This window comes from Somniosus microcephalus, chromosome 32, assembly GCF_052327205.1.
Source record: "Somniosus microcephalus isolate GS21.2 chromosome 32, FLI_Smic_1.0, whole genome shotgun sequence".
In the NCBI taxonomy this organism is placed as follows: Eukaryota; Metazoa; Chordata; class Chondrichthyes; order Squaliformes; family Somniosidae; genus Somniosus; species Somniosus microcephalus.
Genome location: NC_141018.1, coordinates 6,642,062 through 6,660,049, shown reverse-complemented (window position 1 = coordinate 6,660,049; position 17,988 = coordinate 6,642,062).

Here is a 17,988-nt window from a genome sequence, read left to right as displayed (position 1 = left end):
GCTGCTCAGCTTCCGTGGTATACACTGTGTACTCATCGTTGTCCTCCAGTGTCAGGGTGTGTGTCTGCGATGCTTGTGTTGGCTCTGCTGCAGCAGCCTGAGCTTTCTTCATGCAGACACGAGCTATGTGTCCTCTTTTCTTACAGAAATGACATACCGCTGACACAAATTTGCATGTAGTGGAACCATGGAGAGCCCCACAGCGGAAACGTTTTCTTCCTGTCTCTTTAGTTGCCTCCATGTATCTCGCAGCAGCAGCTGCGTGTGTGGTCTTGTGCACCTCCTCGGCGGCCTGAGATGGTGCTGCCTCTGTACGGAGCATACGTGTGTTCATCGATGCAGCCTCTGCTGCTAAAGCCTTCTCCTCGGCCAGTCGGAACGCCTTCTCCGCTAACAGCTGTCTCTGCAATGCCGAGTCCAGCACTTCACACACAATCCGATCACGGAGCATATTGTCTAAACGGTCACCAAAATTACAATGTAATGAGCATTTCCTCAACTCAGCAATGTAACTTGAAATAGATTGTCCAGGCTGTTGTTTACAATTGTGAAAATGGAAACGCTGCACAATCTCTGAGGGTTTTGGGTTAAAATGTTTCTGCAGCTTCTCAATCAAATCAGCATAATCCACCTCACTAGGTTTACGAGGAGCCACCAATGAACGCAGGACGGAGTAAGTAGCAGCTCCGCATACACTTAGCAACACTGAGCGCTTCTTCTCTTCTTTGTCAATATTATTGGCCTCAAAGAAACACCCCAGTCTTTCTGCGTATTCCTCCCATGAACTGTCCTTATCCCCAGAGAACTCTTCAATACGTCCCAAGGTCGTCATAGTTTTAATGTGCACTGTCCCTTTAAGATCCACGGACTTTTTTCTTTTTAAAAAAAATTCTTTTTCTCCTCCGGCCTGAGTTACGGTAGCTACACTCACGGTAATTGCCTGGCCCGCACAATACTCTGTCCGCCGTCTACATCGCAGCTAGCCAACTATCAAAATGCCGTTGATGTTGCTAGCTGAGTGGCCCGCTCGTCGCAATTTCCAATATCACGGCTGTAGGTTCACATGTCTATCTCCATCCTTCTAGAGAGCTCAACAGCTGCCTCGTCGCCAGTATTGCATCTTGACCGAACAGTAATGAATAGAGGAGACGGAATGTACCTTTTACTATTTACTGAGTAAATGGGTGGACATTACAGCACATTGTCTGCATGGCAGAACCGAAACTGAAAGTGAAAGACAAAGTAAAACCGAGCCCCCCAGCACCCCCTTCAGGTAACACCCGGGAACTGGGACAAACTTAATTGAAGCAAAACTCAAAACACAACAGTGGTGTATTTGGATTTTCAAAAGGCTTTCGATAAGGCCCCGCATAAGAGATTAGCATGTAAAATTAAGGCACATGGGATTGGGGGCAAGGTATTGACTTGGATAGAGAACTGGTTGGCAGACAGAAAGCAAAGAGTTGGAATAAACGGGTCTTTTTCTGAGTGGCAGGCAGTGACTAGTGGGGTACCGCAGTGATTGGTCCTTGGACCCCAGCTATTCACAATATATATTAATGACCTGGACGAGGGAACCAGAGGTAATATCTCCACGTTTGCAGATGACACAAAGCTGGGTGGGCGTGTGTGCTGTGAGGAGGATGCCGAGAAACTCCAGTATGATTTAGACAGGTTGGGTGATTGGGCAGAAGCATGGCAGATGCAATATAATGTGGATAAATGCGAGGTTATCCACTTTGGTGTCAAAAACAGGAAGGCAGATTATTATCTGAATGGCAATAGATTGGAAGAAGGGGAAGTGCAACGAGACCTGGGCATCCTTGTGCACCAATCGCTGAAAGTAAGCATGCAGGTGCAGCAGGCGGTTAAGAAGGCAAATGGTATGTTGGCCTTCGTAGCAAGAGGGTTTGAGTACAGGAACAAGGATGTCTTGCTGCAGTTGTACAGGGCCTTGGTGAGACCACATCTTGAGTATTGTGTGCAGTTTTGGTCACCTTATCTGAGGAAGGATGTTCTTGCCATGGAAGGAGTGCAGCGAAGATTCATCAGGCTGATACCTGGGATGGCAGGAATGACATATGAGGAGAGATTGGGTCGATTGGGCTTATACTCGCTGGAGTTTAGAAGAATGAGAGGGGATTGCATCGAAACTTATAAAATTCTAACAGGACTAGACAGACTAGATGCAGGAAGGATGTTCCCGATGGTCAGAGAGTCCAGAACCAGGGGTCATAGTCTAAGGATAAGGGGTAAACCATTTAGGACAGAGATGAGGAGGAATTTCTTCACCCAGAGAGTGGTGAACCTGTGGAATTCTCTACCACAGAAGGCAGTAGAGGCCAATTCATTAAATATATTCAAGAAGGAGTTGGATATATTTCTTAAGGCTAAAGGGATCAAGGGGTATGGAGAGAAGGCAGGGACAGGGTACTGAACTTGGATGATCAGCCATGATCTCATTGAATGGCGGAGCAGGCTCGAGGGGCCGAATGGTCTACTCCTGCTCCTATCTTCTATGTTTCTATGTCCGCTCAGCTGCCACTGACTTTTCCGATCCTGCCCCACCCCCATGACTCCCAACAACATCCCTGCTCCCTCACACTCCGCACGGTTTATCCTTATTTCCTCTCCCAACCATCATTCAATTTAGAATGTCCATGACATTCACCACCTGCTCCTGCGATACTCCCTCCCTCAGCCCCATTCTCACGGACATGATCAGGCTCTGAGCTCCGGTACTGTCCCTATTTCCATCAATGATGAGGTGATGGGTCTTTATGTTGCATGCGTCATATAATTCCGTCCATCTGGATAGTGGGTTAATGCAGGCTGCATTCACGAAGGCTTGAAAAACCCACCATGAAAGCGCTTAAAATGGCACCGGCCATTCTGGGAAACGGTAGCCAATATTCATGCAGCTGGTGTCGACCCACTATCCAGATGTAGGGAATCGCGGGACACACGCAACACCTCATCTGACCCAACAGCAGAGGTCCCTGGCTTCGACCTCTCTCAAAGACCATGGACGTCGCTCAACCCAATCCACACTGGGCACGGACGGTGCAGCCACCTGCTCCACAGGTGGAAGGTGAGGGACGACCCGAAGTGCGACTGTGGCCATGAGTCCCAGACCATGGAACACATCACATCAACGTGCCCACAGATCTGTTGCGGGAGACACCTCATTTCTCCACTTGGCATCTCAGGAGGCCGTCGAATGGATAGCCAAACTAACCATCCCTTTATAAGCTTTCCCTGTCATACGAAACAACAACAATCACCTCTTCAAAAAATCTACCCATCTCTCCAATTACTGCCCAATCTCCAAGCTCCGCTTCTGTCCAAAGTTACGGAACATATCCACACACTATATGTTCCCATAATTCCATTTTCTAGGCCCCTCCAATCCAACTTCTGGCCCGCCCACTGGACCTGCCCTGGTCAAAGTCATTTTGCGACTGCAGCTATTGCTCGCTGAGTCTCTTCGGTCTCTGCACAGGCTTTGTCACCCTCAACACTCCATCTTCCTGGAACATATCTCTTCTACAGGCCACTTCTGTGCCAATACTCTCTCATGGTTCGGTCCTGTGCACCACAATAAAGTCTCTGCACCTCCTCCAACATCTCCTCACTCTTAATCTTACGGTGCTTGCTCCGTCTCCTTCCTCTTTATCATTTACACGCTGCCCCTCAGTAACATCATCTTTAAGCATGGATCCAGCTTCCAAATGACGTCAAGCTTTACCTCTCCACCTCCCCCCACTATTGCCACCCTAGCATAGATGCATTTAGGGGGAAGCTAGATAAGTACACGAGGGAGAAAGGAATAGAAGGCTATGTTGATAGGGTGAGATGAAGTAGGGCGGGAGGAGGCTGGTGTGGACCATGGACCAGTTGGCCGAATGGCCTGTTTCTGTGCTGTGAATTCGATGTCTGGAGATGCTGCACCTTAGCTCCACTTATTCCTCCTGTGCTACAGCACGGGAAGATTAAGCCGAATCACTAAAGGGATTTAAATGTTAAATGTAATTCGTCGTTGCCTGGCTCTGACCACTGGGAAAGTCCAGTTTTACAGTTCTATAAATGCCCACTAATCTTTCCCGCGCCTCCAAAATAAATATTCAAATTGTTTCAATTTGTCTTGATGACATCAATGACTCCACTCACTCAGTTCAGCTCATGTTCTCCTGTCGCAGTGATACTGACTGTGAAGATCGACCTCCAGCATTTGCACCAACATTAATGGAGTCGACGATCCAGGAACACAGCATATTCGCACAGACCTGTAAAATACTGAGACCCAATCATCAGTACAAGAAACAGAAAACACACAGCAGCACAGCCATTCCCTGTAAAGAGAGAACGCAGGTTCTGATATTAGTTTTCAGTCGGGTGACGGGACCACACCCGGAACGTCGTAATCCACCTTCACTTTCCAGAGGCTGGCCGGCCTCGGCACTGTTCCCTTTTTAAAGTCGGTACAATTGTCGAGTTGGCATTTGCCTATTGATCCTTTTGCAGAAATAATCTATTTGAGGAAAGCTCTCTCTGTTCCCCATGGAGGGCCCAGGATTTTGTCCGTGCCATTCACAGAAAGAGGAGGCGGAGAGACACGCTGAGAAAGGGAGAGAGAGGGAGAGGAAGAAGGAGACAAATTGGCTGGGAGAGGGAGAGAGAGGCAGAGAGAGAAAGGCCGAGAGAGAGGGCGAGATGGAAATGTTGCTACTGTATTTTCACACTCTTCACTTGGAGAGAATGGTCTGAAAAAGTGAAAGGATTCGCAGGCTGATTAACCGTCTGACAGGCCGCGACCTGACTGATCCGTCCATGGTCTTTATACCAGCGATGGAGATCGAGAGAGAGGGAGCGAGAAACAGGGAGAAAGAGAGTGCTCGAGCCAGTGTTAATGAAAGACTAAGGCCTAGATATTCAATTAAGTCAGAAAACGGGCGGTGCCAGCGCGGGCCCAAGGTTAACGGCCGCCCACAAAAAGAGCGCAGGCAGCACCGGTATATCGGCGCTGCCCGCTGATTTAAATGAGTGCAGCGGAGAAGCTCCCGTGCATCGCGCTCTTTCGGGCGGATACATCAGCAGGAGGCTGAAGGTCGGGTCTAAAGGATTGGTGCGGCATTCTCGGGCAGTCACCTTACTAACAGTTACACCCTCCCCCGCTCCACCTCCTCCTGTATTTAGGAGATATGGAGCTAGTTGAGAAGTTAAAGATTTTCAATAAGAACAAATAAACCCTCTATAAATCTCAATATTTCTCAGTTTAATGGGTTCATCAGCATTTTCTTGATGTAAGCTGGATCTTGATGAAAAGATCCAAAAATAAATTAAATTAAGCAACAACAAAAAAGAGCCAGCTTGATTTGGATCATAGAAACATAGAAGATAGGAGCAGGAGTAGGCCATTCGGCCCCTCAAGCCTGCTCCCCATTCAATGCAATCATGGCTGATCATCCAAATTCAGTACCCTGTCCCTGCTTTCTCTCCATATCCCTTGATCCCCTTAGCCTTAAGAAATATATCTAATTCCTTCTTGAATATATTTAATGAATTGGCCTCCACTGCCTTCTGTGGTAGAGAATTCCACAGGTTCACCACTCTCTGGGTGAAGAAATTCCTCCTCATCTCAGTCCTAAATGGCTTACCCCTTATCCTTAGACTGTAACCCCTGGTTCTGGACTCCCCCGCCATCGGAAACAGCCCTCCTGCATCTAGTCTGTCTAGTCCTGTCAGAATTTTATAAGTTTCAATGAGATCCCCTCTCATTCTTCTAAACTCTAGCGAATATAAGCCTAATCGACCCAAACTCTCTTCATACATCATTCCTGCCATCCCAGGTAGCAGTCTGGTGAATCTTCGCTGCACTCCCTCCATGGCAAGAACATCCTTCCTCAGATAAGGCGACCAAAACTGCACACAATACTCAAGGTGTGGTCTCACCAAGGCCCTGTACAACTGCAGCAAGACATCCTTGCTCCTGTACTCGAATTCTCTCGCTATGAAGGCCAGCATACCATTTGCCTTTTTAACCGCCTGCTGCACATGTATGCTTACCTTCAGCGACTGGAGCACAAGGCCACCCAGGTCTCATTGCACTTCCCCTGTTCCCAATCTATTTCCGTTCAGATAATAATCTGCCTTCCTGTTTTTGCCACCAAAGTGGATAACCTCGCATTTATCCACATTATACTGCATCTGCCATGCATCTGCCCAATCGCCCAACCTGTCCAAATCATACTGGAGTTTCTCTGCATCCTCCTCACAGCACACATGCCCACCCAGCTTTGTGTCATCTGCAAACTTGAAGATATTACATCTAGTTCCCTCGTCTAGATCATTAATATATATTGTGAATAACTGGGGTCCTAGCACCGATCCCTGCGGTACCCCACTAGTCACTGCCTTCCACTCGGAAAAAGACCCGTTTATTCCAACTCATTGCTTCCTGTCTGCCAAATAGTTTTCTATCCAAGTCAGTACCTTACCCCCAATCCCATGTGCTTTAACTTTGCATGCTAGTCTCTTATGCGGGACCTTATCGAAAACCTTCTGTAAGTCCAAATACACCACATCCACTGGTTCTCCCTTATCTATTCTACCAGTTACATCCTCAAAAAATTCCAGTAGATTAGTCAAGCACGATTTACCTTTTGTAAATCATGCTAACTTTGTCCGATCCTGTCACTGTTTTCCAAGTGCTCTGCTATTACATCTTTTATAATGGACTCTAGCATTTTCCCCACTACCGATGTCAGGCTTACCGGTCTATAATTCCCTGTTTTCTCGCTACTGTGCCAAAGCCACCAAGAGACTCTTGCAGTAATGTATATAATTGCCTTTAACAGGGGCTTGTTGCCTTTAAGTGTTTGCTCTGTATAAACAGCACGGGTTCGGTAAAATGGTGATCCAGCGCGATGACGTCATCACGCAGGTCACGTGGCGTTCCCAACGGTGGGAAACGTGTTGACGTCATTGTTATGTTCATTAATAACTAGTCATTTTTATTAAGAACAGCTAGCTTTTGCTAGACACTTTATTGAGCAAATGTGGACCAGGTACAGTATCTGTAGAGGCCGCCATCTTGACTGCTGCCTTGTGGGTAGCCTGGTGCATCGTGGGTAGCCCACTCTTATATACATACAGCACCACCTAGTGTACCATTCCAGAATGACAGCTTACTGATCATTACATCCCCCTTTCTTTGAGGTTAAACAAAATCAGTATCAATCAATATCAATCAATAACAACATAAACATCTTCAACAGTCAATACATTTTCAATGTAGTTTTCTTTGTACTCAAAGATTAAGTCTATCAGGCTTTTTTACTTCACGTGTGGATCTTCTCAGCACAGGTAAGTCTGATGTGTTTTCATGAGAGCCTGTATGTGTATTTGTGTTAGATTGTTCTGGTGCTGAGTGACAAGACTCAGTTGCGGCATTGTCATTGATTTGCTCTTCGATAGTCTCTTGTGTTTTTAGGAGGGAACGGCGGTTCCTCCTGAGAATCTGTCCTTCCTCAGTTCTAACAGTGTATGACCTTGGTCTTACTTCCTCAAGAACTGTAGCTTTCCTGTTCCATGCATCTGGATCCTCAATCCTGACAACATCATCCCTTGTCAATGGTTTCAGAGTTTTGGATGACTTGCCATAGTATGATTTCTGTTTCAGCTTTAACAGTTGAAGTCTCTGTCTCAGTTCCTTACTCTGCTTTTCTTTTGCACAGCAGGGTAGCATGGTACGCAACTTGCGACCCATTAGGAGTTCAGCAGGTGAAGAACCATAGTCTAAAGGTGAGGCTCGGTAGCTCAGCAGGGCGAGATAAGGATCAGACTTGCTTTCTGTCGCTTTCTTCAGTAGCTGCTTGAGAACTTGAACACCTTTCTCTGCCTTACCATTCGACTGAGCATACAAAGGACTGGATGTGATGTGTTGAAAGTCATAATGTGCTGCAAACTGTTGCCACTCCTTACAGTTGAAGCACGGACCATTGTCGCTAACAGCAATCCTGGGAATTCCATGTCTGGCGAAGATGGATTTCACATGCATTATGACACTGCTTGCTGTGGTGCTTGAGAGCAGCGCCATCTCAGGATAGTTAGAATAGTAGCCAATCACTATTAGATAGACTTTACCATTTAAATGAAAAAGGTCCATACCAACCTTTTGCCATGCTGCTGTTGGTATGTCAGCTACTATCATTGGTTCCTTTGCTTGTTTGTTTTGGTGTTTCTGACATGTCTCACATTTGCCTATCATGTTCTCAATGTCCTTATTTATTCCAGGCCAATAAACAGTGTCTCTTGCTCTCCTTTTGCATTTTTCAATTCCGAGGTGTCCCTTATGAATCCTTTTGAGCATGTCTTGACGTAGAGCCTGTGGAATGACTATTCTGTTCTGTTTTAGTAATAGTCCACTTGCGACACTCAATTCTGACCTTATGTGAAAATATTTTGGACAGGAACCTTTTGGCCAACCATGATGAATGTTCTCTATTACTGTTTGTAATACTGTATCTTTTACTGTTTCTTCTGCTATTTGCTTTGATTTTGTGTCTGACATGGGCAGTGCAGCAGTGACCATACTCACATGAACAGCCACGTCTTCTTCAGTAGAGCTCACATGACTCATTGTGGGTGCTCGGGATAGTGCATCTGCTAACACTATGTATTTGCCTGGTGTGTAGATCAGTTCAAAGTCATATCTTTGCAGCTTCATCATGAGTCGTCGAATCCTTGGAGACATCTCATTCAGGTTCTTTTTTATGATGGCAACCAGTGGGCTGTGGTCTGTCTCAACTGTGAAGGTGGGAAGTCCATATATGTAGCCATGAAACTTTTCTAGTCCAACTAACAAGCCTAGACATTCCTTTTCAATCTGGGCGTATCGATACTCAGTATCAGTCATAGACCTGGAGGCATAGGCAACAGGCTTCCAATCTTCACCCTCTGCTTGTAGCAAGACCGCACCTAGGCCATCTTTTGATGCATCCGTTGACACTTTGATTCTTTTTGTTGGGTCAAAGAAGGTGAGTACAGGTGTGGTTGTCAGCACTGTTTTGAGGTTTATCCACTCTTGTTCATGTCTTTCTGTCCATGCGAACTCATTTTGTTTTATGTAGCAGGTCTCACAGACAGGCTGTCTTGGCTGACAAGTTAGGAATGAACTTTCCAATGAAGTTTATCATCCCCATGATGCGTAGCACTCCTTTTTTGTCAGTGGGTCGGGGCATTTTGAGTATGGCATTTACTTTTTCCATATCTGGCTCTATTCCTTTACAAGATAGATTATCTCCTAGGAAAGTGACTTCCTGGATGCCAAACTGACACTTGGCTTTGTTGAGCTTCAGTCCATTCTGGCGTATGCTCTGTAGCACTTTAGTCAGTCTCTCATTGTGTTCTTTCAATGTGGAGCCCCAGATGATGATGTCATCAACATAGACCCGGACTCCTTCCAGACCTTCAATTATGTGTTCCATCGCTCTATGAAAGATTTCAGATGCAGATATTATCCCGAAAGGCATTCTGAGGAAACAATACCCGCCAACCAAATGGTGTGTTGAAGGTACAGTATTTGGTGCTCTCTTCATCCAGTTTTAGTTGCCAAAATCCTTGTGAGGCATCGAGCTTTGTAAAGTATCTGGCACCTGACATTTCACTGGTGATTTCTTCTCGCTTGGGAATCTGGTAGTGTTCACGTTTTATGTTTGCATTTAAGTCCTTTGGATCCATGCATATTCTTAGATCATTGTTCTTTTTCTTTACACATACCATGGAGTTAACCCAGTCTGTTGGCTCTTCGACTTTCCTGATGACTCCTAGTGTGGTCATTCTGTCCAGTTCATTCTTGAGCCGGTCACGCAGGGGTGCTGGAACTCTTCGTGGATCATGTACCACTGGCTGAGCATCCTCCTTTAGCTGGATCTTGTAAGTGAATGGTAGAACTCCAAATCCTTTGAACACATCCTGGAAATTATTCACTACAGAATCCACCGAGTCATCTGGTCTGCTTATGGCACAGTTTGTACGGTAGACTCTCTTGACCAGTTCTAAGTCCTCACAAGCTTTGTCACCCAGTAGTGAATCAAGTCCTTCAGCCACAACAGAAAACATGAGATGATGCACTTTGTCTTTGACTGTCACTTTAAGTCTGCATACACCTAAGCTATCTATTTTCTGTCCATTATAGTCCTTCACTAGTACTGACTTTTTCTGTATTTTGGGCTTTTCTTTCATATTGTTAATGTCACTCATACTGATTAAGTTTGCTTTTGCCCCAGTGTCTAGTTTCAATGTAACTAATGCTCCATTTACCTGCAGTGGGATCATCCATTTGTCCTCTTTTACTGCATTAACTTTATGTTCAGCATTGTTAATTCCTGAGGGCTGCACATTTTCTGTATCCTTTTTGATATTGTCACATGACACCATTCCTACAAAACATGTCTCACTTAAATCAATGTCCTCAATTACATTAACTCATTGCCCTTTCTTAGTTTTTACTTTTGAAAAGCATTGTTTGGCAAAGTGATTCTTTCCATTACATTTTGTGCACATTTTTTCAAACGCTGGACATTGGTTTAACTGGTGTTTGTAACCACAGCGTTTACAATTAAAAATTCCTTCCTCGGATTGCTTTTCACTTCTGTTCTGCCCATGTTTCTTCCCCTTGTAGGACACAGCACCGACAGCAGCATTTACTGCAATCGCATCATCATTGATTTCACTGAAAGTCTTGGCATGCTTTTGAGCTAGCTCGCTAGCTTGGCATATTTTCACAGCAATTTCCCATGTTATTTCAGTTTCTCTCAACAGACGTTCCCTGACTTTTTTTATCATGAATACCAAACACAATCTGGTCACGAATCATGGATGCTTTCAGCTCAGAGAAATTACATGTCTGTGCTTTCAGTTTTAGATCAGTCAAAAAGCTATCAAAAGTCTCATTTTGCTGCTGTGTCCAAGAACGGAAGATGTACCTCTCATAGGTTTCATTCTTTTTGGGAGAACAATATGTATCAAACTTCTTTAGCACATCGTCTAATTTTTCTCTGTTCTCCTCTGGATTAAATACAAATGTATCAAATACCTCTATCGCCCGTGGGTCTGCAACCGTGAGCAGCAACGCTATTTTCCTTGCGTCTGGCTTCGTACCGTACCCGATGGCAGCAATGTAGAGTTCGAATTGTTGTTTAAAAGTCTGCCAATTGTAGTTGACATTTCCTGTGAGTTTCAAACGCTCTGGTGGCTCCAAATTCTCCATGTCGCATTGCACAATATTCAGCAGATCTTACCAATCCTGGTACCATGTTATGTTCATTAATAACTAGTCGTTTTTATTAAGAACAGCTAGCTTTTGCTAGACACTTTATTGAGCACATGTGGACTAGGTACAGTATCTGTAGAGGCCGCCATCTTGACTGCTGCCTTGTGGGTAGCCTGGTGCATCGTGGGTAGCCCACTCTTATATACATACAGCACCACCTAGTGTACCATTCCAGAATGACAGGTTACTGATCATTACAGTCATGACGTCAGAGGGGAGAGGTGTTCTCTCTCTGTCCTCGAGGAACCAGTTGGTCTACAGACCTGTATAGAGTTTCTCCTGCGTTTTTGTTTGTAACTTTTACTAGTGCATTAAACCACGTTTGGTTAACTGCTAGTTTCGGTCTCAGTACTTTCGTTAGGAGTTCAAGCACTCCTACACTACCACCTTTTTTGAATAGTGGGGTTAACATTAGCTACCCTCCAATCCAGATGACCAGCAATGCATCTACTATTTCTAGGGCCACTTCCTTAAGTACCCTAGGATGTAGATTATGAGGCCCTGGGGATTTATCATATTAAAGAATTTTTGCAATAAACTGAAAGACAATTGAAGTCAGTTTTTTGAGTATAATTTATTTAAAAATAGCACGGTCAATGTGAATTGTACGGAATGTGTACTATACTATAAGTAGGTTTAATGCTCCCCGCCGCTGTTCTTCCAGCTCTGCACTCTGCGCGTGCTTCGGGGAGGGCGGTAAAAGGAGCGGCGAAGTCCAAAGTCGCTGAGCATGCGTCAATCGCTGCTGCACGCCGATTGACGTCACGCTCCTGGTAATTAAAACACTTGCGGTGAACGCAGGCAACGACAGTGCTGCCGGCCTGCCCAATATGGCAGCCGCCGCGTTCCGCACCGGAAGTGGGTGGAAGTGAGGCAGCCGCCATTTTTTTCTTCAAACCCAGCCTTAACGGCCGGCGCTAAAGGTTCGAGGCCAAACAGCTTTAATTTCTTCCCTTTACCATCACCTACAATATCAGGCCATCATGCTGGCTCTTTGGAAAGCAATCCAGTCGGTCCCACTCTCCCGCTCTTTTCCCATATCCCTGCAATTGTTTCCTTTTCAAGTATTTATCCAATTCCCTTTTGAAGCTACTATTGAATCTGTATCCACGATCCTATCAGGCAGTACATTCCAAATCCTAACCACTCGCTGCGTAAAAAAGGTTTTTCCTCATGTCGCCTCTGCTAATCACCTTCGATCTGTGCCCTCTGGGTAGCGACTCTTCAGCCATTGGAAACAGTTTCTCTTTATTTACTCGATCGAAATCCTTCATGATTTTGAGCACCTTGACCAAATCTCCTCTTAGCCTTCTCTGCTCTAAAGAGAACAACCCCAGCTTCTCCAGTCTATCCACGTAACTGCAATCCCTCATCCCTGGTCTACAACAAACCAAACATGAAGCGAGGAAAACCCCAGTGGTGGAGAGCTTTGCGAACTTTTCAAGTTATTCTTTTGTAGGCAAATGCAGCAGCCAATTATACACAGCAAGGTCCCATAAACAGCACCCGTGTCAGCTGTGGCTCAGTGGGCAGCACTCTCGCCTCGGAGTCAGATGGTTGTGGCTTCAGGTGTGGCGTTGCCACATTGGGGAAACACTGTGTGTATGTAGATAAACCTGTATAATCCCCTTTTAACTGCTGTATTCCCCTCCCCCCGCAAGACAGTTGCAAGCTGAGAGGAATAAGGCACATTCAGACTTGCCTGCTGCTGAGAGAAGGAAAACCAATCAGGTTCCAGCAGGTGACCAATCCGTGAGTCATCACAGGTTCGCGGGCTTCACGAATTCAGTACTGTATTGTGAGAGTTGGAGTAAAGACCTATTTCTTATAGCTCGCTGTGTTGCCTATTTCTTTATGTGGGAGACTGTAGTCCCCCACATTGGTGACCCCAAATGTCGGCGGCCGAAGCCCCCGACTCACGCAGCCCTACAGAGGCCAGCAACGACCTGATGGCAACCAGCAGCAGCCTGATGTCGGCCGGCGCCGCGTCCTTGAAGCTCCCCACCTTCTGGGAACACCAAGCACCAGCTTGGTTCGCGCACTCGGAGGCCCAATTCACCTTTCGCAGGGTTCAAGATGATGAAGAAAGGTACCTCCACGTAGTCTCAGCACTCGCAAGCTCTACCACCGCTGAAGTTCTCGACCTGCTGGGGAACCCACCACAGACCGGCAAGTACTCAACCATTAAGGGCCGCTTGCTGCAGGCTTACGGCCTGTCCAAGGAGGAGAGGGCCCGCAGGCTTCTCTCACTACCAGGCCTCGGCGATTCTACCCCGACCCAATTGATGAGCCGGATGCTTGCGCTCCTGGGCTCTGAACCGCAGGGCTTCTTGTTTCGGGCCCTTTTCCTCAGCCTGCTTCCTCAGCAGGTACAGACTGCCCTCGCGGGGTCCCCGATCACGGACTGCGTATAACTGGCAGCCGCCGTGGACAAAGTCTTCGCCGTCGCCCAACTCGGCTGTGCAGCCGCAAGGCTCCCCGACACCAGCGAGCGCGCGCCGCCACGCCAGGCCGCAGAGCTATGCTACTACCATGCGCGTTTCGGCCACAAGGCCCAACGCTGCAGAGCACTCTGCTCTTTTGATCAAACCAAGATGGCCGCCCGGTCCAACGCACCAGCCCCGCGCCTCCGCCTAGGCCCGCTCGACCGCACCCCCGCCGCCACGATGGCCATCGGCACCGCAGGTAAACTGCTGTACATAACCGACTCTCTTTCAGGGCGCAGATTCCTTTGCGACACCGGAGCCCAGTGCAGCATAATTCCTGCCTCCCAGCTCGACATCCAGGCAGGCCGCAGCAGCCCACCCCTCGTGGCGGCAAATGGCGCAGCCATCGCTACTTTCGGAAAGCGACGGGCCGAGGTTTGTTTTAACGGCCAGCGATTTACATGGGATTTCGTGACGGCCTCGGTGGCACATCCCTTGCTGGGCGCCGATTTTCTTTGCGCCCACGGACTCCTGGTCGACGCCCGTGACAGGCGCCTGATCGACGCAGCAACTTTCGCTTCACTGGCCTGCCAGCAGAGCAACAGCCCGGCCCTCGTCGGGTCCTGCTCCACCCCGGCGCATGACGACTACGCCCGCCTACTCGCAGATTTCCCGAGGCTCACACAACCGACTTTCTCAGCCGCGGCAGCCAAGCATGGGGTCGAGCACCACATCACCACTATGGGACCACCAGTGTTTGCTCGAGCCAGACGCCTGGACCCAGCCAAGATGGCAGTGGCCAAGGAAGAATTCACCACGATGGAAAAACTGGGCATCATCCGCTGCTTGAACAGCCCTTGGTCGTCCCCCCTCCATATTGTGCCCAAGCCGGGCGGTGGCTGGCGCCCCTGCGGTGACTACAGATGGCTCAACGACGCCACCACGCCCGATAGATACCCCATTCCGCACATCCAAGACTTCTTGGCACACCTAGCAGGAAAGTCCGTCTTTTCCAAGGTCGACCTCATTCGCGGCTACCATCAGGTCCCCGTCCACCACGCAGACGTCCAGAAGACGGCGGTCATCACCCCCTTCGGACTGTTCGAGTTCCTGCGCGTGCCCTTCGGGCTTAAGAACGCCGCACAGGCCTTCCAACGGCTCGTGGACTCCGTCCTACGGGACCTGAGCTTCCTGTTCGTCTATCTGGACGATATCCTCGTGGCCAGCACCAGCAAGGCCGAGCACATCGCGCATTTGTGCTCCCTTTTCCAGCGCCTCAGCCAACACGGGCTAATCGTCAACCCGGCCAAATGCCAGTTCGGAGCAGCCCAAATTGACTTTCTCGGCCACAGAATCTCGCCAAGGGGAGCCATTCCCCTACCTTCCAAGGTGCAGGCGGTGGCGGACTTTCCCCAGCCCACCTCGGTCAAGGCGCTGCAGGAATTTTTGGGGATGGTCAATTTCTATCACCGGTTCGTGCCCAAGGCCGCCGCACTCATGAGCCCCCTCTACGAAGCCACCAGGGGCAAAACGGGTAAAGAGCAACTCACCTGGTCCAGCGAGATGGCGGCAGACTTCCATCAGACCAAAAGCGCCTTGGCCAACGCCACACTACTGGCCCACCCCATCCCGGGCGCCAAGACCGCCCTCACCACGGACACCTCGGATTACGCCGTCGGCGCCGTCCAGCAACAGTGGGTCGAAGGCGCGTGACAGCCACTGGCATTTTTCAGCCAACAGCTGCGCAAGAACAAGCAGGCCTACAGCACGTTCGACAGAGAGCTCCTGGCCCTGTTCCTGGCAATCCGGCACTTCCGTTTCCTCCTGGAAGGCCGGCCGTTCACCGCATTCGTGGACCACAAGCCGCTCACTTTCACCATGGCCAAAGTAACCGAACCCTGGTCCGCGCGCCAACAGCGCCAACTCAACTTCATCTCGGAGTTCACCATGGACATCCGCCACGTCGCCGGCAAGGACAATTTGGTGGCCGACTGCCTCTCAAGACCCTCGCTCCACGCAGTGCACCTGGGCGTCGACTACGCCAGCATGGCGAGAGACCAGGCCGCCGACGCGGAGATCCAGGCCCTCAGGACGTCAACTACTAGCCTCACCCTGGCCGACATCCACTTCCACGCAGCCGGCACAACCCTCCTGTGCGAAGTCTCAGTCCCCTCGCCTAGGCTGGTCGTCCCATCTGCCTGGCGCAAGCGAGTTTTCGACATCATTCACGGCCTCTCACATCCAGGGATGCGTGCGTCTCAGAAACTTATGTCCGCCAAGTTCGTCTGGCCTGGACTCCACAAGGATGTGAGAGACTGGACCAACACATGCGTGGCGTGTCAGCGCGCTAAGGTCCAGCAGCACACCAAGGCGCCATTGGAGTGTTTCCCGGTGCCCGAGAGGGGTTTCGACCACGTCCACGTCGATCTGGTAGGCCCCTTGCCGCCGTCGCACGGTTTTACACACCTGCTCACGATCGTCGACCGCACCACCAGATGGCCCGAGGTGGTTCCCCTCACCTCCACCACCACGACCGACGTCGCGCGAGCATTCGTCTCGACATGGGTGGCACGGTTTGGCGTGCCGACCGACATATCCTCGGACAGAGGCCCCCAGTTCACCTCCCACTTGTGGAATGCCATCACCGCCGGCCTTGACACCAAGTTGCACAGGACAACAGCCTACCATCCGCAGGCCAACGGGCTCTGCGAGCGCTTTCATCGTTCTTTGAAAGCCTCCCTCCGCGCCAGCCTGGCCGACACCAGCTGGATCGACAAACTACCCTGGGTTCTCCTGGGATTGCGCACCGCGCCCAAAGAGGACCTCCGCACCTCCGTGGCCGAGATGGTCTACGGCCAACCGCTCAGAGTACCAGGTGACTTCCTCCTCCTGACAACGGAGCCGTGGTCGGCCGCCAGACATCTTTCCCTGCACCAGGACACGGCCCAGCAATTCCGTCCAGTGCCCACTTTGCAACACGGCCCGCAGCCGTCCTACGTGCCTCGAGACTTACGACATGCGGAGTTCGTCTTCGTGCGCCGGGACACGCACAGAGGCCCGCTGCAGGCACCATACACCGGCCCCTTCCCAGTATTGGAGACGGGGGACAAAGCTTTTCTTATCGACGTCGGCGGGAAGCCGGACCTTATTTCAGTAGACCGCCTCAAACCGGCGCACCTGGACCTCAGCGTCCCGTTTCGGCCGGCTCTTCCCCCACGGCGGGGCCGACCTCCCGCGTTGGCGGTGGCCCCACAAGAGGACCAAGACATGCCAGAACCTTACTTCCCGGCCGCCGCCCCACCTTCGCCGGCAGCCCATCCAGCCAGCCCACCGGCAGACCAGCCGCCAGACCAGCCGACGAACCAACCGGCCGACCTCCCAGACAGCCCTCCTCACACGCCAGATGGCTACTACAGCCGCTACGGCCGCTTGGTCAAACCTCCGCAGAGACTGACTTTTACAGTTAACGAGGATTCTGGGGGGGCGTATGTGGCGTTGCCACATTGGGGAAACACTGTGTGTATGTAGATAAACCTGTATAATCCCCTTTTAACTGCTGTATTCCCCTCCCCCCGCAAGACAGTTGCAAGCTGAGAGGAATAAGGCACGTTCAGACTTGCCTGCTGCTGAGAGAAGGAAAACCAATCAGGTTCCAGCAGGTGACCAATCCGTGAGTCATCACAGGTTCGCGGGCTTCACGAATTCAGTACTGTATTGTGAGAGTTGGAGTAAAGACCTATTTCTTGTAGCTCGCTGTGTTGCCTATTTCTTTACACGGGAGACCGTAGTCCCCCACACAGGTCCCACTCCAGAGACTCGAGCACAAAATCTAGGCTGACACTCCAGTGTGGTGCTGAGGGAGTGCTGCACTGTTGGAGGTGCCGTCTTGCAGATGAGGAGTTAAAACTGAGGCCCCGTCTTCTCTCTCAGGTGGACATCAAAGATCCCATGGCACTATTTTGAAGAAGAGCAGGGGGAGTTCAGGGGAGTCCGTGCCAATATTTATCCCTCAACCAGCATTAATAAAAAAAAATCAGATGATCTGGTCATCATCACATTGCTGTTTGTGGGAGCTTGCTGTGCGCAAATTGGCTGATGTTTTTCCCACATTACAACAGTGACTACACTTCAAAAGTACTTCATTGGCTGTAAAGTGTTTTGTGAAAGATGCTATTTTTTTTTTTATTCATCAGCGAACATCCCCTTTTCTGACCTTATGCTGGAGGG